Here is a 22492-nt window from a genome sequence, read left to right as displayed (position 1 = left end):
AAGGGGCTACAAGGAACTCATTCCTTTGTAAGGCTCAATCCAAGGGACACTGAACAGATTCCCCAAACCAGCAGGAAGCAGTGAGTTATCCATTTGGCATTATAGCTATAAACGTACTTCAGACTCATTAAGAGGAATTTATCCTTTGATTTAAAAATAAACAGACGCACACTCAGCACCAAGCTGCATCACACATTTAAAGTTTCCAGAACTTAGGGTTTTTTAAATCATATTCCAAAGAATTTTTAAAATGTGCATCACATTTTCTCACCCCAAGACAGAAGTTTGCCACACGTGGAAGTGAGGGGAATATGAGGGAGGAAAGGGAAAGATGGACGAAATCCAACTTGTGCTCTGACCAGATTTGTCTTTGTCAACCAGGTCTAGGGATTGCAGTGTAACTTTGTGAGGAGATCTGAACAAGCTTCGGACATTTCACAGTATACACAACCAGATTTAACAGCCATCGGCCTGATACTCAACTCTAGGGACTGAGATTTACACAAGTGTCCAGAAGAAGCTTTTCAATGCTGTCACCAAAGGGGGGGTGGGGCCGGGATAGTTCGATTAAGAAGGAAAGGGGCTGGAGAATCAGAGTCCCTGATATTCCTCTGACGTAGGGTTAAAGGAGAGCAAAGGAAAAGTGTCCTCCCACGCTTGCGATGCCGGAGTCCAACAGGGCAACCGAAGTCCCCTACTATTGTTAGGTTACAGCCGTGTCCACCAGCTCAGCCCAGAACCTCCGGCTTCCAAAAAGCCCCACCCACCACCCTATCTCCGACCAAAGCGAAGCCCATCCTCACCTGCCCCATACCCCCACACCCCACTTCCAGGGGCCGCCCAAGGTCCGATCCTGCTCAGCCCTTTACCACCACCACCCAGCTTTCCCCGTAGCCAAGCGACTTCTACAAGTTGCTGCAGCGGCAGTTGCCCTCCCTCTCCCCACACCCATGCCTGCCTCCCCTCACCGAGGACAAGTCCGATGCCCTCCACTTCCTCCGACCTGGCTTCCCAATCGCTCCCCCCTCCACACCTCCTCCCCACTCTTCATTGTTCCCCAAAACAGCTCTTACGTCTCGGGACTGGAGCTGGAGCCGGAGCCGGACTGGAGCTGGGGCTGGGGCTAGAGCTGCCGCTCACTCCAGCGTCCGGGGCTTGGGTTCCCGCTGCTCTCCCCGCTCCTTCTCCTCCTCTTCCTCCCCCTCCCCTGCGCCGCGGGCCCCGGGCTGCTGAGGGAGGCGGCGGCGACTGCTGCTGCTGCTGCTGCTGCTGCTGCTGCTGCTGCTGCTGCTGCTGCTGCTGCTGCTGCTGCTGCTGCTGCTCGCGCGGCTCCTGGGCTGGGGCTGCAGCGGCTGCTTTCTATTAATACTCCCGGGTACTGCTGGCTCTCGTCTCCGGCGCACAAGTAGAGCTGGCAGGGGCCGGCGGAGGTCCGAGCCATTAAAGGGTTCCCGGGAAAGGAGGAGAAGGGGAGGAGCAGGAGGACGAAAGACGAGGGGAGGAGAGGGAAGGTAGCGGGCTCAGGGTCGCCATGTCCGGCTCGACGCCTAGGCAAACACCATTTGCACGGGAGAAGCCCGAGAGGCGGTGGCTATGCCTCTTTCCTTCCCCGCCCCTTTTTCCCTCCCCACCCCTTCAAATAAAATTAAAAGGCCGAACAGCGGCTGCAAAGACGCAGGCGACTGACTTGCCTCGGGTAGACCCGGCCGGCGAGCGGGAACTGAACTCAGCGGCCCCACCGCCGTGGTCGCCGCACCTCCCCGCCCCTAAGCCAGCCCCCTCCGGAGGAGGGAGAGAGAAAGAAGGAGAGGATGGGGGGAGGGGGAAGCTACGGTGGAGAAGAGAGAGGGAGAGGGAGAGGGAGAGCTACAGCCCCCTCCAGCGTTCGGTCCTGTTTCCAGCCAGGCTGCTTCCCAGGCGCCGCCCCGCCCCGCCCCAAGCTCCAAGGGAGACCCCAGGACACGCCCCGGGTCCCAGGGACACAGCTTGGGGGGTTATGCCAAAAGGAAGGTGAGAGGTGCCTGGGAAGGCTGTCGCCAAACCGGAGCAGACTATGGAATCGTCCCCCATCCTTCCCACCCGGCACAAACAATGCTCCCCTCTCCCCGAAAAGACGCCCCCCCCCCCTTTTCCCCAAGCTCCACGCGGGACTCCCTATCCCTAGTTCTTATCCTAATTGAAGGTCTGGGCGATGCCACCTAGGAGTAAATGAAAATGGGAGAGGGGAAAAGGAGAGATTTGAGCCATTCTTTATACCTTTTAGGAGAAAGAGCCAGGTTTGCCGATTTTAAAGAAAGAAAACTAGCGAGGCTAATGAGCAGGTAAAACTCGAGACCGCGTAGAGGTTTAAATAAAACAACTAAGTATACCAAGACCCTAAGATTTCTCCCAGTCTTTCTTTGTAATTTGTAATTTGAAGCAGAGTCCCACCTAGCTACCCACCTCTCTTCGGCTGCCCCTGGAGACAGGAGCTTGTCTTTGCTGCAAAAGCAGCCGCGCCACCCCTTTCCTCCACGGGCGCGCTCCGCCTCTCTCGCGCCATCGCTACCTAAAGGCTGCAAAGGGGTTAATCCCGAAGGGATCAGCTGCCACAAAAGCCCGTCCCACCCAGCTAGAGGAGCCTTAAGTGGGCCCTAGGTCAGGCGTAACCAGTATTCCCAGCTGTTCCAACCCATTCCGGCCCTTCCTTCCTTCTCCTGGACTTTGCTGCAAGGAAGATTCGGCCAGTGGGAGGCACACCTGGATTCCTCCCCTTCCATTCCCCAGTCCGTCACTCTCGCCCTAGCTATGAAGTCTGGCTCTCCCTCTGGAAGGTAGACAAAGTCCATATACTCAGTTTATTTTCTTTCCGTGGGTGAGAGTGGACTGTTGGCTAGAAACCTGTCGTACTCTGCCCCCACGCATTTGCAAAGCTCAGGTGAACTCGGAACGACCAGGAAGACGTGCTCCCGTGGCCCGATTGACAAAAGAGAGATATAATTTCAGCAGGTGCTGCCATAAGTATTCACCCTTTAGACTGCTATCTTTATCGCCCCTCCGGCACCTTCTAGCATCCCGGTAGTATCTTTTCCCTTATCCTAACAGATAAGAGCCCTCTTGGTCTTTTTTTTTTTTTTTTTTTTTTTTGAAAGGTTCTTTGTGACAATTCTGAATCTGAGCTTTAAGAGACAGAAATGAGAAAAATAAAAAGACACCATCAGATTTCCTTGCCACCAAATCCACTAAAAGTTCTTAGTTTTTTTTCTGTGTTCACCTCAAAGACACACTGGACCTAAGATCCTGAGTTTGACTCCGAGTCAGAATTATAGACCCTAGACCGTTAGAGCATCTCCACTAATGAGAAAAGTTTTAATAAATGGAATAGTATTTTTGTTTACCATTTCAGCCAACTTGCAGATCCAGGAGAGTACTCCTTATTGGGGATGCTTAAAATTTACAGATTATTGAATGGTTCCAAAAGAGACTTTTCTATTTTTCATGTCATTTTTTTTTTACCCTCCTTATGTATGAAAATGCCAATGAAGAGAGCAAACAGTAGATCTAAAAAGTTCAACAATGAATCTAGTGGAGCTGAGGCTCACAATATGACTGGGCCATTAGGTTAAGCTCAGGGGCTAACCTCTCTCTAATTGAGTGATTTTTAAAAATTATTCCAGGAATTAGCAGGAGTGAAGAAAAGGATATTTAACTAGCTGATATGATGTTGGGGAAGATACCTGTCCCTTCCAAGGCCTCAGTTTCCTCATTTGTAAAATTGGGGATCGAATAGGAATATGTCTACAATACTATAGGGATTCCAAAAATTTGTATAATTTTAATTAAATTGAAAACAATTTTAAAAGGTTCCTTATATCAAGAGTTAAATATGGTATTAGGTTAAGTACCAGGATATTAAAAAAAAAATCTTATTAGCTAAAAAAATCTCAAATCCTTTCCAATTCATAAACCAAATTATAAGACCATATATCACAGATCCACACCTCAGAAGAAACTTCAAAAATTACATAGCCAAATCCCTCTCTTTTACAAAGGAGGAAATTAAGGCTCAAGGAGGTCTAGGCTTCCAAAATTACAAAGGCAATAGATAAATAAATAGATAAAAACAGCAAAATGTAGGTATAAATATATATATATATTCAAATATATATTGCCCATATAAGTGTGTATGTAAGCACATGCTTTTATAAAGTATACATGTAATTATAGATTAGCTATAATCTCAAATAGGATTGTATATATATTTCCTATGATAGATTTATATTGAATGTATATTTTATTATGTATAATTTGTATTGCATTTATATTATACTGTATTGCAGTACTGTATTGCATATACTGTATGATAGATATGAACATATATGTGTATATATGGTGGATATACATAATAAATACAAATGTTGACTACAATCTATAATCTCAGGGATAGAATTTGAATAGAGTTCCTCAGTTCAGAGCCAGTGTTCTTTCCAGTCAACAAGCATTCATTATGTGTCAGCTATGGACACTGTCCTAAGTACTGGGCATATAAAAGACTCAAAGACAGTCAGTCTCTTCTCTCAATGAGTTTAATTGGGAAGATAACAGGGAAATAACTATGTCTTCACTAAAGAAGTTCTGAAAAAGTGAGAATTGTTTGTCATTTTCTGTCAATTATTCAAGACAGATGTCTAAGCTTAAAAATTCAGAAACCTCTAGGTCCCCAGTTAATCTTCATTGTTCTTATAAATTTTCAGTGCTGAGCTCAGCTGGTCAAAAAACTTTATGTATATCTGAGAGCCTTTCTAGATATAAAGCAGTCACCTCATACATAACCTCTGTTTTTCAAACCTTCTGAAATCTTTTCTTCCACCACTCATCATTCCAATCTCACATTTCCTGAAGTCTGGAGAAGAATATTAGAATGCATAGATCTTTGGGGAAGTAAAATGAAATAAGGTAAAAAGTGAAGAATTTGCTGGTCATCTTTTTTTCTTTGCTTTTCTAAACAAGAAAAGTAGAAATCCAGGAAAATGTCACAAAAGAGCATCAGATTGCAAATATTTTTAATTTAGCTATAATCTTATTCTTTTGATTTCAGGAACTCTCCTGGGGAGAATTGGTCTGGGGAAGATAAGTCATGTTTGATGGGCACTTGAAATACTTTCATTACCAACATGCTGGCCTCCTTTTCACAATGATGAGTCCCTGTGGGGCCTCTGTTTGGGGGAGAACTCTGGTCTCTACAATCTTCATTCCCCTTCCCCCTTCTAATTCTGACATTTCAGACTTCAATACCAACCCCTAGGACAAGTACTTTCCTTCCTTCCTTCCTTCTCTTTTTTCCTCCTCCTTCTCCTCCTCCTCCTCCTTCTCTTCCTCCTCCTCTTTCTTCTTCTTCTTCTTCTTCTTCTTCTTCTTCTTCTTCTTCTTCTTCTTCTTCTTCTTCTTCTTCTTCTTCTTCTTCTTCTTTTTCTTCTTTCTTCTTCTTCTTCTTCTTCTCTCTCTCTCTCTCTCTCCCTTTCTCTCTCTCTCTCTCTCTCTCTGTCTCTCTTTCTCTAGCTCTGTTTCCACACACACACAAAACCCTTCAATTTTGTTTTGTTTTGTCTTCTCCCATTCAATTTAAGTTTAATGAGGACTGGGTCTTTCTTTCTATTTGTATTTGTATCTCCAGTATTTTGTCCAATGATTGGCATAAAGTTAATGCATAATAAATGGTTATTGTCTGCCTGTCTGGCTATTTGCCTCTAAAAAGAAGTAGGATTGTGAGAGGAAAATTATATATGTGTCATGTGTACTTCCCTAAAGATCAGTAATCCCCTTTTATTCTTGCTTTATAGTTATATGTTTAAGGTCCTAATTAAAATAACCTTGTTATCCACCAAGATTTATAATACTGAATGACTGGGAAAAAGCATTTATTAAGTACTTACTATATGCCAGTCACTGCTAAGCTCTGGGAATACTAAAATAAGCTAATGACTTGATTCTTGCCCACAAGGGATCTATTACCTTCTTTTGAGGTAGTTTATTAAGGTTTACTTTATTAAAGTTGACCCTATTGAGGTCAATATGTAAAGAGGAGCTAAACTGGAAAGAGGCAAAGGAAGGTAGCAATTTAGGACAGAATAACTAGATCTGGGAAATAGTGTGGCTACTTGTTTCTGGTCAAGATAAAGTAAGAGGTTACTCGTCAAAAAACAGGCTTTCCAGGCAATTCTAGTAGAAGGAAAAGGAAGACCAGAATATTTTTTTTTATTTTAATAGCCTTTTATTTACAGGTTATATGTATGGGTAACTTTACAGCATTGATAATTGCCAAATATTTTGTTCCAATTTTTCCCCTCCTTTCCCCCACCCCTTCCCCGAGATGGCAGGATGACCAGTAGATGTTAAATATATTAAAATAATTAGATACACAATAAGTATACATGACCAAACCGTTACTTTGCTGTACAAAAAGAATCAGACTCTGAAATATTTTACAATTAGCCTGTGAAGGAAATCCAAAATGCAGGTGGGCAAAAATATAGGGATTGGGAATTCAATGTAATGGTTCTTAGTCATCTCCTAGAGTTCTTTCGCTGGGCATAGCCTCTTAGTTCATTACTGCTCCATTGGAACTGATTTGGTTCATCTCATTGCTGAGGATGGCCATGTCCATCAGAATTGGTCATCATATAGTATTGTTATTGAGGTATATAATGATCTCCTGGCCCTGCTCATTTCACTCAGCATCAGTTTGTGTATCTCTCCAGACCTTTCTGAAATCATCCTGTTGGTCATTTCTTACCAAACAATAATATTTCATATATTCATATACCACAATTTATTCAGCCATTCTCCAATTGATAGGCATCCACTCAGTTTCCAGTTTCTGGCCACTACAAAGAAGGCTGCCACAAACATTCATGCACATACAGATCCCTTTCCCTTCTTTATGATCTCTTTGGGATATAAGCCCAGACCAGAATATTTCTTGCTTTGGACATGAGAATACTAAGAGTTAGAAGTAACAAGACCTTTCTAAAATCATTGCTAATATGAAATAGATTTGGGACTTAAACATAGATTTTCTAATATAAATCTAATGGTTGTTTCTCCAGAACATCATTTTTTAATATCCCAACATGAGTTGCAGAAGAAAATCATGAAAAATGGTTTTCCCTAGAAAAGTCATATATCCCAATGGAGAAACAAAAATAGAACAGTTGTGGTTCTTCTTCCCAAGACTAAAAGGTAGTTAAGTCCCAAACCTGAAATTTAAAATTATGTGTGACCTACCTCCATGCCACAGTGTAGCATTAGCATGGCCTTGGTAGAGTGTTATGATCATATGATATATGACCTTTGTAGCTATATATCCAACTCCAGAGTCTCCTCTGAGCTGCAATTCCCCATTACCAATTGTCATTTGGTCACTGGATGTTCTATAGACATTTTAAACTCAACAAGTCTAAAACAACTTATATGCTTCTCCTTTAATCTTGTCATATTCCAACTTCTTTATTTCTCTTGAAGGGAGGCTTCCAGTAACCTAAGTTCATAACATCAGTTTTATAATGGACATTAATCATTCACCCCACTTACTACTGCAACATTCTCCTAATTGTTCTTCCAGAATCATTTTTTCTCACCTGCTTACAACTAACAAATTAATTTTTCATAAATCCAGATCCTACCATGTCTATCTTAAACTCAACAAATCTAAAACTTAACTCATATCCTTTCCCTTTAATTTTGTCATCTTCCAAGTGCTCTATTTCTCTTAAAGAGAGGCTTCCAGTAGCCTAAATCCTTAATGTCAGTTTTATAATGGACTAATCATTTACCCCACTTACCCAATCCAAGGCCAAATTTAATTATTTCTATCTTTACATCTTTCACATTTGACCCCTTCTTTCCACTTTGAGACTTCCATCACCTCTCCCCTAGGTTACTAAGCCTAGTCCTGTTAGAATAAAATATAAACTGCTCTGCTTAAGTGGCCCCAACCTATATTTCCAATCTTATTGGACATCATATCCCCTTCCATACCCTATCATCCAACTAAATAGCCTCTTCATCATATAAAACACTGGATCTTTTCTTTCTTTCTTTTTTTCTCAATAGTATTTTATTTTTTTCAGATACACAGAAAGATAGTTTTCAACATCTGCTTTTATAAGATTTTGTGTTCCAAATTTTTCTCTCTTTCTCCTTTACCTCCTCCCCTCCCCAAGATAGCAAGCAATTTGATATAGTTTAAATATGTGCAATTCTTTTAAATATTTTCCATATTTGTCATGTTGTGCAAGAAAAATCAGACCAAAATGGAAAAAAAAATTACTAGAAAGAAAAAAATGCCTAACAAAGATGAAAATACTATGAATTGAAGCATATTCAATCCACGTTCAGTCTCCAAAATTCTGTCTCTGGATAGGGATGGCATTTTCCATTCCAAGTCTATTGGAATCGCCTCAAATAACCATACTGCTGAGAAAAACCAAGTCCATCACAGTTGATCATCACATAATCTTGTTATTACTATATGCAATATTCTCTTGGTTCTGCTCACTTCACTTAGCATGAGTTCATGTAAGTCTTTCCAGATTTTTCTGAAATCAGCCTGCTCATCATTTTTTATAGAACAATAATATTTTATTACCTTCATCTACCATAACTTATTCAGCCATTCCTCAATTGATAGGCATCTACTCAATGTCCAATTCCTTGCACTTATGGGTCCTTTTCCCTCTTTTATAATCTCTTTGGGATACAGACCTGGTAGACACTTCATCTTTTCTGTCTGTACCATTGCATAGGTTGTCCCAATATCTGGGATATACTTCCTATTTATATCTATTCTGAGAGAGTGCCACCGTTCCTTGAAAATTCAGTTCAAAATCAAAAATTTTTATAAAGCATTTCCTGATCCTCCTCAGATGCTCTTTCTAGTAAACTCTCCTGTATTTAACTATTTTGTATGTATTTTATTAATTTGTATTTAAGTTGTATATGGTTGTATATATACTTTTTATCTATCCTCATTAGAACAGAAGCTGATGTCAAGTGTCAATTATTTCTATATTCCCTAGCACTTAGCACAGTGACCAGGATATAAAAAATGTTTAATAATATCTATCTGACTGATTTTAAAAAATGAAAAATTATTGATTTTCAGTTCACCTCACAGTTGTGGGAATGAGGATTTTTTATATTTCTGCTAGGAAAGTATTTTTCATGCTTCCTTTTTTGAAATTACCTTTTTTAAAAAAAATCCTGGTACCTTATTTATGATGCTAAAGAAAAAGTTTATTAAGGCCATTTTACTTGAGACAGAAAAATATAATGATACATCTTATATCCACAATGACCTTTAAAAAACATTCTACTCAGTCTTTTTATTTTTGCTTCCTCTAATTTTCTGACTTTTTCATATTACCCAAAACAGAAAATTTAGTACAAAATCTGCATTAAATATATGAAGATATTTTACATATTCCAAGGATATCATGATTGGGCTTTCTCACTGATACACATTATAAACCCTTTATGACCTTGCAGTTTTTGAGAATTTCTATGGCCAAGAAATTCATCAGCCTTCAGAGAACCCGAGTCTGGCTTTTCTGAATTTAACTACACTGATCTTCAGATGACAGAAATACCATACTTCTCCTGGTCTTGAATCCTATATCTTTGAAAACCTCCATAAACAACAATGCAGAGAAATAAAATTCTGTTTGGAGGAGAAGGGGAACATAAGAGCTAAAAATCCAGGAAATTATAAACTTCCAAGATCAAATCACTGATCTTGGTTTTGTTTCAAGCATTCAATTCTTAAAATTCCATTTTTCATATTACTTTGATACTATGTTGGATCTACGATTTCAGTGGTGTATGTTTAGCCTCCCCCAAACATATCACACCTTCTGTTCTACTACTTACCGTATATGATTCTTGTCCACATCTTTCAAAAGTCTCTCAAAGCGAGATTTGCTATGCTATACATTTACTATTATGGATGGTTTTATAATTATTATCCCATTTGATCTTCACAATAACCTTTAGAAGAAGTGCTATAATTATGTCCATTTTATAGATAAGAAAACTGAGGCAGACAGAGTTTAAGTAATATATCCAGGGTCACACAGCTCATAAGTATCTAGGGCTTAATTTCAATTCAGGTCATACTGATGCTAATCCAGAAACTGTATCTGCTATGTGATCTAACTGCAATAATGTTACCATCATGATTTTTTTTCCCTTTGAATTCTGATTTTCCCAAGAGTGTGGTGTTTCTAAACCATATGTTATAACTGGAAACATTTTGGTATTAAAGAGATGGGCTTTTTCAGTAGGAGCAGCTGGAGATCAATGAAAGCATAGCACATTTTCCAAAATATAAAACTCAACCTACTAGTTCTAGAGGCAGTTCATTTTACTTTTGAATAGTTTAAATTCTTTTTTTAATAACTTTTTTAGTGTAAATTTTCATTTTATTATGAATTTATCAATAGTCAACAGACATCCTAACATACAAAGGACAAATTTTTTAAAAAATTATAATAAATCCAACAAAGTAGTAACAAAATGGTTATTTGCATCTCCTTCTGGATTTTTGCAGGGAGGGATGATTCTGTACATTTTAAAATGTCTTTTTGATTTTCCCTTATTCTAATAATAACTAGAAAAAAGAATAATATTTTCTTTTTTGTGTGTATTGTCTCTATCACCATTCACTAATTCAGTTCTCAAAATAGTTAAGCAAAACAGATGAATACAATCTACATTCTTTAATGTAGACTTCCAAAAGTTTCTTAAATTGGATCTTAAATATGAGCTCACAAAGCTGTTGGGGGGGGTCATGAAAAATTTGGCAACACTAAAAGGTATCAAATATATTGCCAACATTTAATTGTTTATATAGATATAAACAAGTATATCAATCTTATTAGTATGCAAATTTGCTTTCATCTTTAATAAATGGTAAAAATCATATGTATACCAAAGAATTATATTAATATAATTTTTAAAATTTATTATCAGTAAATGTTTTATTTATATGCCTATTTTATGTATGTATATGCCTGGGGTCATAGAAAAATTTCTCTTATGGAAAGGGATCACAAGTAGAAAAAGTTTAAAAAGCTCTGTTCTAGTCCATCACTTCTTTGCCAAGAAAGTCATCAATAACACTTTTTCCTTTCAATGAGCTTAAATTTGTTTCTTTTACAGTTTCTACCAATTGCTTCTACTTCTGCCCTCTGGTACCAAACATAAAAAGCTCCCTTCCCCATAGAAACCTTTCAAATACTCCAAGACAGTTATTATGTATCCTCCAAACCTTTCTCTATGGTAAAAAAAAAAAAAAAATCTCCATTTTCTTCAACTGTTCCTCATTTGACATTTTCTCACAAGAAAGACATCAGCTTAAAATTGTCTTTTCTAAAATATGGCATCCACAATGAGACATCATATTTCACATGTGATCTAACCAAGATAGTATATAATAAGACAATTTCCACTTCCACCACTTTATTTTTCCAAATACATCAAAGATAGTTTTCAACATTCACTTTTGAAAATCTTGTGTTCTAAAACTTTCTCCTCTCTCCTACTCCCCCATCCAAGACAGCAAGCAATCCCATATAGGTTAAACATGTGCAATTCTTCTAAACATATTTCCAGTCATGTGTATCATGCATTTTTAAATGTTTCCTTCCTCAAAAGTAGTAATGGAACTAAAAATCAATTGGGGCAGAATTAAGTAAAGAAGTAAGTCTTTATTGCAATCTGTTTAACTTACATAAGGAGATTCTTAAGGCTTAAAATAAAATACTTTGGGGTAGGAGCATAGGAGAACAAGAGAGGTTGTCTGAACTTTTGAGACAGTGGTTTTCCCCAAGAGGTAACTTGAACAAAAAGGGATGTTCATAGAGTCCTTTGGAGAAGTCACACTTTGATTAGACATAACCCAAGACACCATATTGTCTATCGTTCATCCTAGTCAATGCAACAGTAATGCTTGGAATGAGGTGATCTCTAGTCTTTTCCAATGATGGAACACCCTCCATGTACTGCAGGTGGGATTTGGGGTAAAATATGGGGTATAAAAATCCCTCCTAAGTATAAGAGATCTCCCACCGCTCTCTGGGTTTGACTTACTCGCTCCTGTTCTCATCTAATAGAACTTTGTTTCCAGAGATAGAACACTAAAACATAGTTATCTTCGAACTCTCTCTGGGTCCCATGAGTAACACTATTAAAAGGAAACATACTTCCCCCTACTTAATACTACTTACTGTTTTATACCTACAAAATCAGCCACTCAACTATAATAATACTTTGGGATCTTAAATACAACCATTTATTTAATAAGGCAAAAGAAACAGCATGATACTTTTATTTAATACATTAAATTAATAATCAATGAATATTTTAAATTAACTTTAACTTAAATTAATATATTCAAGCAAATACATAAATAGTAAAGTACATTTCAATATATGTATAATCAGATCATACTCTCCTACCATATTCTAATTCTAAGTGTATTGCTTAATAGCTATGGTGAAGAGAGGACACAGGGAAATTTAAGAAGAAAGAAAACAAATATTCTTTTTGGGGGGGAAATAACATTTTATTTTTCCAAATACAGCAAAGATAGTTTTCAATATTCACTTCTGCAAATTTTGTGTTCCAAATTTTTCCCCTCTCTCCTCCCCTCCCCATCCAAGACAGCAAGCAGTCCCATATAGGTTAAACCTGTGCAATTCTTCTAAACATATTTCCATATTAAAGACATGTTCTTAAAAAACACAACTTCTAACCACAGACTTCAATGATACTGGTCCATTCAGAAAAATTGGTACTACACAAGACTGCACTTTTTTATTTAAAATATTTTAATAATAGTTTTATATTTTCAAAATGCATACAAAGATGTTTTTCAACATTCACCCTTGCAAAACCTTGTGTCCCAAATTTTTATCCACTCCTTTGCCTTACCCCCCCCACCCCCACCCCAGGCAGCAAGTAATCCAATATAGCTTCAACAAGCAATTGTTCTAAACATATTTCCAATTTATGATGCTACACAAGAAAAATCAGATTAAAAAGAAAAAGAAAAGAGAAAGAAAAAAAAGCAAGCAAACAAAAATGAGATAAAAATACTTTTGTGATCCACATTCAGTCCCCCTAGTACTCTTTCTGGATGTAGATGACTCTATCTATCAGAATTCTGTTGGAATAGACCTGAATCTTCTCATTATTGAAAAGAGCCAAGTCTACCAGAGTTGATCATCACATAATCTTGTTGCTGTGTACAATGTTCTCTTGGTTCTACTCACTTCACTTAGCATCAGTTCATGTAAGTCTCTCCAGGCCTTTCTGAAATCAGCCTGCTGATTATTTCTTATAGAACAATAATATCCCATTACATTTATATACCATAATTTATTTAGCCATTCTCCAACTGATAGCCCCTACAAAAAGGGTTGCTATAAACATTTTTGCACAAGTGAGTCTTTTCCCTCTTTTATGATCTCTTTGGGATACAGACTCAATAGTGACACTGCTTGTTCAAAAGTATTCATGGTTTTATAGCCCCTTCCACATTGCTCTCTAGAATGGTTAGATCATTATACAACAAAGATTAATGTTTCAGTTTTCCCACATCCCCTCCAAAATTTCCTTTCTTGTTATCTTAGCCAATCTGAAAGATATGAAGTGGGTACCTCATAGTTGCCTTAATTTGCATTTTTGCAATCAATAGTGATTTAGAGGTTTTTTTTATATGACTAGAAATTTCTTCATCTGAAAATTGTTCATATCCTTTGGCCATTTATCAATTAAAGAATGACTTGTATTTTTATAAATTTGAGTCAATTCTCTATATATTTTAGAAATGAGTCCTTTATTAGAACTCTTAAATGTAAAAAATTTTCCCCAGTTTTCTGTTTTCTTTCTAATCTTAGCTGCATTGTACAGAATCTTTTAAATTTAATATAATCAAAATTATCCAGTTTGCATTTCATAATGTTCTCCAATTCTTCTTTAGCCATAAATTCCTTCTCCACAGATCTGAAAGGTCTCCTAATTTACTTATAGTATTACACCCTGTATGTCTAAATCATAAACCCTTTTCGACCTTATCTTGGAATAAGGTGTTAGATGTTGGTCAGTGCCTAGTTTCTGCCATATTATTTTCCAATTTTTCCAGAAATTTTTGTCAAATAGTGAGTTCTTATCCCAGAAATTGGAGTGTTTGGGTTTATCCAACACTAGATTACTATAATTATTGACTATTGTGTCTTGTGAACCTAACCTATTGCACTGATCCACTACTTTTATTTCTCCAGCTGAGGAAAACCTCTTCTCTTCTACTTTCTCCTGGAATAAAACTTTTAAAGTTCTTTTGATTAAGGGCATTTGGAAAATATTACCTTACTATGTAAATAGAAGTTCTCTTTATGCCATATAACTGTCAAACTCATCAAACTGACAATCTCTGGACTATACAAACCAGTCCAGTCAATTATATACTCATCTGGATACTGTTCTATTTAATCAGAATGAAGCTCACAGCAATAGTGTTCCGGTTTTCTTGGTACCAGCTCACCAAGATACCATCTCAGTTCTATAACTACCCATACTTTTCCTTCCTCACAGAGGTGGCAGCAGTGAACAAACTCTTGTGTAAAAACTTCATTTTCCTATGCCCAGAGAAAGAACTCTGGGAGATGACTAAAAACCATTACATTGAATTCCCAATCCCTATATCTATGCCCACCTGCATTTTTGTTTTCCTTCACAAGCTAATTGTACAATATTTCAGAGTCTGATTCTTTTTGTACAGCAAAATAACGTTTTGGTCATGTATACTTATTGTGTATCTAATTTATATTTTAATGTATTTAACATCTACTGGTCATCCTGCCATCTAGGAGAGGGGGTAGGGGAATAAGAGGTGAAAAATTGGAACAAGAGGTTTGGCAATTGTTAATGCTGTAAAGTTACCCATGCATATAACCTGTAAATAAAAGGCTATTAAATTTTTTTTAAAAACTTCATTTTCCTTCGATTATAGATGGCACAGTAAGATGTGTCCCTAGAACTCTTGCCAATGATATCGATCCTCACCCAGCCAGTCTGAAGTCACTCTGCGAAGACATCTCTGGACTACCTGCAAGGTGTATCTTCTCTTGTCCCTCAGTTCCTGCTGCAGCTGTCATCTCTATCCAGTGGTCCCCACCTGAGAGTAACTGTAGTTTAATGGCTTAACTTAGAGCATTTTGTCTTTGTGTCTCACTTTTTACTCAAAAAGTCATAACTCTTCTAGTTGAACCTATCAAATTCAAGTTCTCATTTCTTTAGTGTTACAGTTCTATGAAAATTAGTTGGCATATCATCATGTTTTACAGGGGGGATTCTTAACATGACAATCTCCTTGGAGCCCCAGGATTTGTATTTATGCCCCCTCATAGTTCTCAAGTTTTACATTTTAATTTTTCTGCCTATTTGTAACATTAAAATGTTTCCACACAATAACTTCGTGTTAACAAAGGATCCAAGTCCTTAAATTCATACCACAAATTCTTTCTTTCAAAAACTGTCCAAAATCCCATCTGAAAGCTGCTTCTTCATATGCTCATTTTAACATTTTACATTAAAACAAAGGTCTTTTCCCACTTGCATTATTTATTAAAATGTTCTTCCATAACAGTGGCAATATCTTATATCCTTTGACAATAAATAGAAATCACCTTCTTTTTGTACAAAATACTTTTTTTGCCTTTTTCTTCTTTAAGAGCTCTCTATGAAAAGAGGAAGTCTATTTTCTTTTTTTTTTTAATTAAAGCTTTTTATTTACAAAACATTTGCATGGGTAATTTTTCAACATTGACCCTTGCAAAACCTGCTATTCCAAATTTTCTCCCCCTTCCTCCCACCCCCTCCACTGGATGACAGATAGTCCAATAGATGTTAAATATATTAAAAATATATGTTAAATCCAATATATGTATACATATTTATACAGTTATCTTGCTGCACAAGAAAAATCGGATCAATAAGGGAAAAAAAATCTGAGAAAGAAAACAAAATGCAAGCAAACAACAACAGAAAGAGTAAAAGTGTTATGTTGTGGTCCACACTCAGTTCCCCCAGTCTTCTCTCTGGATGTAGATGGCTCTTTTCATCACTGAACAATTGGAACTGATTTAAATCATCTCATTCTTGAAGAGAGCCATGACCATCAGAATTGATTAACGTGTAGTCATGTTGTTGCCATGTACAATGATTTCCTGGTTCTGCTCATTTCACTTAGCATCAGTTCATGTAAGCCTCTTTAAGGCTCTTTGAAATCATTCTGTGGGTTGTTTCTTACAGAACAATAATATTCCATAACATTCATATACCATAATTTACTCAGCCATTCTCCAATTGATGCACATGCATTTAGCTTCCAGTTTTTTGCCACAAATGGAATTTGTGTTTCCAGACATTAGGCAGTCTATTTTCTTATTAAAGTTAGGGCAACTCTCTGTGGCTGTTGAAGGTGATAGCTCTTCTAGGGAGGTAGTGGGTTCTTTTTATTATATAGTGATTTTTTTTCCTCTATTACTTATAAAAATAATTTTCAATATTCAATTTAAAAATTGAATTTCAAATTCTCTTCCTCCTTTCCTACCCTTTATAGGTAGGCTATAGATGTGTAATCATATAAAACATATTTCCATATTAGTAAAAGAAAATAGAACAATATAAACAGAAAAATAAAAATTTTAAAATGTATAGTAAACTATAGACTCCAATTTTTCATCATAAATCCTTCAGAGAGGTCTTGGCTCATTATATTGCTGAGAACAGCTATACAATTCACATATGATCATCTTACAATTTGCTGTTACCATGTACAATGTTCCCCTAGTTCTACTCACATAGAACTGGTGGGTTCTTGCTTGGATTAGTTTTTCATCTCTAAAGACACAAAAGGGTTTGAAACAGGTTTTAGCTGATAAAAGAGGACCTAAATACTTAGGAAGTACAAACATGGGTTAGAAAAATTTCAATAAAAAGAAGGGACATTGACCAGAAAGGATATGCTCAATGTTTAGAATATAGTTGTCGTCATTGATATGTTCAGGGTAGCAATTCCTAGTTCCAAATATTTGAGGGTCAGAACCAAAAGATGAGATTGATAAGGCATCACATATTGGAGGTCAGTCATGTGAAGAAATCACAATGGTCTTTCTCTTTGGCAAAAGGTAGGTTTATTTAGGAGAAGTTACAAACAAAAAGTAGAAAGAAACTATGAGACATGGTGGGGAGATAGAGAAAAGACACCATGAGGTTCCAGAATATGGTGGTGGGCTATAGGGTTCAGCAAAGATGGCCTGGGTCATGGACAGATTTATAAGGGAAATTTAATCTCAGGGGTTTGACATAATTTGAATTTCTGACTAGACATAGCAAGATGGGACTACCCATGACCTCCATAGATGGTAGGATTATAAGGTTGAATTGATCTCCCTCAGTGTCCTTCCCTGCTTGCCTCAGGGAGTAATTTTATCAATACTTCAGACTTTCTCTGCTACTCCCAACTAGTTACTCAGGATTTCATCAATTATGTCAGAATTCATGAAAAAAAAAAAAAAAAGAAATACACAGGTAGTGAAGAACACCTTGTAAAAGTAAGCATTTAAGTCCTGCATTTAAGTAAGTAAGCATAACCATGTGTGCCTGGCAATATTCGATATCCTGGGTAGCAACAACTAACTCTCAACAATCTTAGTCCTTTTTCCAAGGATCCATAAATTTAGGGAATTTTTTTAGATCTGCAGTGCACCTTTGACTTTACCTAGTCCAATTTCTTCACTTTGATGTCAGGGAAACAACTGATTTATCAGGTCTCAACTCCTAGGTAGTCTTTCCATTATATTATTCCATTATATTTTTCTTTCCATTATACCATGATGCTCTCCATGATCACATCTTTGTTTCTTTTGACAGAATGGAAATAATTCTTTCCCTTTGTTCCCAGGACCACTTTAAAAAACAAAGTGCTGGCAATCTTTGTGTTAACCACAAATTGTAAATAAAGTAAATACTCATTGCCTGAGGAATAGCTAAGCAAAAGACTGAACAAAATATAATAGAGTATTACTGTGCTATAAAAAATGATGAATATGATGAATACAGAAAAGCATAGAGGACTTATATGAACTGATGCAAAGTGAAGAAAAAAGTGGCAAATAATATAAACAATTACTACAATAATGCAAATAGAAAGAATAAAAACAAAATTTTAAACTGAGTGTTGTGAAATTATAACAAACAAGGAATATGAAAAGGTAATCTCCAACAACCTTATTGTATGGAGGGACAGTGGATTTGGAATACTGCATATGATATCACACATTAAATAATAATAGTTTATTTTCCTGAACTCCTCTTCCCCTTTTTTAGTTCTTTAATATAAGAAATGGCTCTCAAGGAGGGAGGAAAGAATGAAAAGGGAGGAAGGATAGAGAGAAGAAAGGAGGGGAGAAAAAGAAGAGATAGAAGAAGGGAGAAAGTAGAAGAATTGAATGTGAACATGGAGAAAGGAAGTTTTAAGAAAAAGACAGAGAATATATATACATATATTGTAGTTAACATATACTTTAATATATTTAACATGTATTGGTCTACCTGCCATCTGGGGGAGGGGGTGAGGGGAAGGAAGGGAAAAATTGGAACAAAAGGTTTTGCAATTGTCAATGCTGAAAAATTACCCATGCATATATCTTGTAAATAAAAAGCTATAATTTAAAAAAAAGTCAGGGAGAGGGAATATATATAATGTCAAGAGGGACATCACAGGAAATGCAGATGATCTAAAAACAAAAGACAAAAAAATTTATTTTAAATAATAATGTTCTTGTTTTGTTTGGAAAACTGTTTGGCATATGAATTTGAAAAATGAAAAAGTTTTAAAAGTACTGATTTAATAGAAATGGTAAGGTTTAAGAATCAGGACACTTGGGAACTAGTGCCCCATTTCCAATAACTGCTTGGGGGCAAGTCATTTAAACTATGTCCCCATTTTCTCATCTGATAATATCTGTCTTCTATGTACCTTGCATGGATGTTCTTCTATAGAAAGATATTTTAGTGCTCATTTTGTTCAGGGTTTGGGAGTACCAGGCATCAAAGGGTTGAAATATAAAAATATATTGAGTCAGTAAATCAGCCAAGAACACTTACTGAAGATGCACTGTTTCTTGAAAACTATGCCTAAAATACACACAGAAAAGTCAGGACCATAGAGAACTTATATGGCTTACTGCAATAAAATAATGATGTAGAAACAAAATGGACATTTTAATATAATAGAAAGAAAAGATAAAATTGATATTTTGACCATAGATGACCTAATAATCTTCTCTATAAGGAGAAATGAGCAAGGGAAAAAAAAAAAGCAAAGGCACTGGAAAGTAGGTTAGAGAGAATAGTCCCAATTTGCCACTCTATAACCTCATACAAGTCCCTTAATGTTTCTGAACCTCAGCTCCTACATCTGAAAAATGGGACTCATAATTTCTGCTTTATCAACCTTAAAAAGTTACTATAAGAACCAAAATGAGTATGAACAAGGCCTTTTGAATTATAAAGCGTTATTACTGCTTTGAGCTGGAATTTTGACTTTTGGTGTCTAAAGAAAAAAGACAACATGATGTTATCAGATAGAGAGCTAATCTGAAAGCCCCTAAAATATAAGTTCCTGTCTTATTTCTGACATATACTAGCACTGTGTGATCCTGGGGAGTCAGTTAACATCAAGGTGGCCAAGCAACTCTAAGATTATAACTGCAGAGAAAAAATTGACATGCATTGGTTGAGAAAATTTACTCATTCGAAAATTCTCTTTACCAGTGAAATAACATATCCCTATCATTAAAAGAAAGAATAGTAGCAATACTTGATCAAAACAAAAGTAATAAATCTAATAATGCCAGGAAATAATGTTCTGGGGTTTTTTTAAATAATTTTAAAATTTAGTCCTTCCCCTTGAGAGAAGAGAGTTTTAATAACTCTAAACTAGAATGAGAATTATGTGAAATGTGTTAAGGTATTTGAAGTACTTGGAAAGAAAAGACAGTATATAATCTCAAGTACTCTTTTAAGTCCCTGATTTATCTTCACTGAGTTAGTAAATTCATTACCATGAATAGGAACCCAGGTATTGCCAAAGGAAGTCTCTCTCTCCTGGTCCTGCTTAGGGTTCCCCCATTTCCTGTCTTTCTTTCCCCCTAGACCTCATGCTCCTGGAGTCATTCTTTCCTCCATCCTTCACATACCTTAGCATCTAAATTTATAAAGAAAAATACATTGGGGCAGCTAGATGGCAGTAGATATAGCACCAGACCTAAAGGCAGGAGGACTGGAGTTCAAATGTGACTTCAGGCACTTATTGCCTCAGCCAAAACAAGAAGAAAAAGGAAGGAAGAAAGGAAGGAAGGAAGGAAGGAAGGAAGGAAGGAAGGAAGGAAGAAAGGAAGGAAGGAAGGAAGGAAGGAAGGAAGGAAGGAAGGAAGGAAGGAAGGAAGGAAGGAAGGAAGGAAGGAAGGAAGGAAAAGAGAAAAATTAACTGAATTAGATGGAGACATAGTTATTCCATTCCTTTCTATATATTTTGGTGAGTACAGACTAGTCATGTTATTTACATTTCATTTCCTTCATATTTAAAGATCTTCTGGTTACTTGAAAAAAAAGTTTAATTATAAGAATTGTTAAATTTAATTATGTCTTAGAGTTTACAGAATGGTAGTGGTAGTGGGGTGTTTAAGGTGATTTGTGGACTCTTTTGATTGACACTTTCTTTTCTGTGTCCAGGAGTTCTGAGCAATTTTCATCTATAATTTCTTTCATTATGGTTTTTAGACTTCTTCTAGGAGACTTAATAACCTTTAAGTTTTCTCTATGCATTCAGTTTTTGAGGTCAATATACTTTGCTTTACAGAGATAACGTGTTCTCTTAATATTATTATTTTTTGATTCTGTTCTTCAAGATTATTCTTCACTTCTATATCTGTATTTGTGTTCTCAATTAATATTTTTCTTTCATTTCATTATGAACATGTGTTACCATGATTCAAATTCTGCTATTTGGTCAATTATTTTTGCTATTTAGCCTATAAATTGTGATTTCATGATTCTTATTTTTCTTTGGAACCATCTGGAACCTGCTATAGTTCTCTTACAAATCAGATGTTGATTCATTTTTCTTTGTTCAAGGTTTTAAAATAAAATTTCTTCCCTCTAAAATCTTTGGTAATTTCAGCCTTTTTTCCCTTTATTTTTCTATTGTTCATTTTTCAACTCTTTCCCATTTATTGTCATATTCCCCAGGAATGAACTTCAAGGCTGCTTCAGCCTCCTCCTACTTTGAGGAATTCAGTTTTCATCTATCTTCCTCAAGTAACTTCTGGGAGAACAGAATTAAGTCCAGCCAAATGTCAGTTCCTTTAGATAGTGTGGCTGTCCACACAAGCTGTATGGCTATCCTAATTCCTTCTGTTCTTTAGTTCTCCAGCTGAGCGCTGCTGCTGTAGCTCCAGGTAAAACATGCTTCCAATTTTTTTTATCTTTACCTCCTCTGCACAAGTTGAAGGGACAAGGGAAAGAGGATTGGAGAACTGATTTCTGTTGCCACAGAATGGGTCCTGAGGACAAAGACTGCAATTGCTGAGTAGATCCCAGCATATAAGCCTTTGGGTCTAGTCAGGGTACCCTTTCAGAATTGGGGGCTGATGGGGGAAAGGGAGTGCTGAATGATTGTGCTGGGGATTAATAATTAGCATTCTCTGCTGTTAATTCATCAGATTTTGTCTTATCAGACTTCTTGATGTCTTGGCCTTGAGAGAGAGACTGCTGTAATTACTTATCTCTTGGGAATAATTCACATACTTGAAGAAGTTCAAAAAGAAGCTCACACAAATGGGAGAAAATGTATAGTCCTCTTTTTGGTCAGGGCAACCCATAATACCATTTTGCCATCTAAACGACTACAAATTATTTCTTTAATAATTCATTCTAGAATTTTGTTAGGTAGATAACAACATCATACTTTTTGGAGTTTTGAGAATCAATCTTCTTCCTTTCTTTGAAAATGGATATAACTATATCCAATATTCAAATATTTCTCCTGTCTTTCTTGATTCTTAAAATCTTTGAGAATTTGAAAGCAATAAGCATCTATAATGCTGTTCATTCAGAGCATATATGTAATTAGTGAGTCGTAATACAGCTCAACTAGAATACTACAAATGGCGAAAGTTGTGTGTCTATTGTTATAACCACAAACATTGCCTAAATTATATAAAATTTGAGATGAATAAAAATTGGAGAACATAAGAATAGAAAAGAAAGAAACTTTAAAAAGATTTGTTTTACTGGCTTCAGCCTCCAACTCCCACTTCAACCCACATCTAATATTATCATTTGTGATTAATATTTCTTAAATTAAAATGAAAAATGTTAAATTGGT

The 22492-nt window shown here is 36.6% G+C and overlaps 1 protein-coding gene across 3 annotated transcripts in view; it reads right to left on the bottom strand.

Moving 5' to 3' along the window:
• Positions 1–2511, bottom strand: part of FARP1 (FERM, ARH/RhoGEF and pleckstrin domain protein 1) — a 308923-nt gene extending 306412 nt beyond the window's left edge. For 2 of the 3 annotated variants that reach the window (XM_031958581.1, XM_023500517.2), the window contains exon 1: positions 1074–1444. The gene's annotated coding sequence lies outside the window, so the exon portion shown is untranslated. Of the gene's footprint in view, positions 1–1073; positions 1445–2442 lie in introns of those variants that run through there. The other variant, XM_031958582.1, reaches the window with a different exon arrangement.
• Between the last annotated feature and the right edge of the window lie 19981 nt (positions 2512–22492).

The sequence above is a fragment of the Sarcophilus harrisii genome, chromosome 3, assembly GCF_902635505.1.
Source record: "Sarcophilus harrisii chromosome 3, mSarHar1.11, whole genome shotgun sequence".
NCBI lineage: Eukaryota > Metazoa > Chordata > Mammalia > Dasyuromorphia > Dasyuridae > Sarcophilus > Sarcophilus harrisii.
The sequence above is the reverse complement of the archived record's forward strand: the minus strand, read 5'-3'. Positions and strand labels throughout refer to the sequence as shown.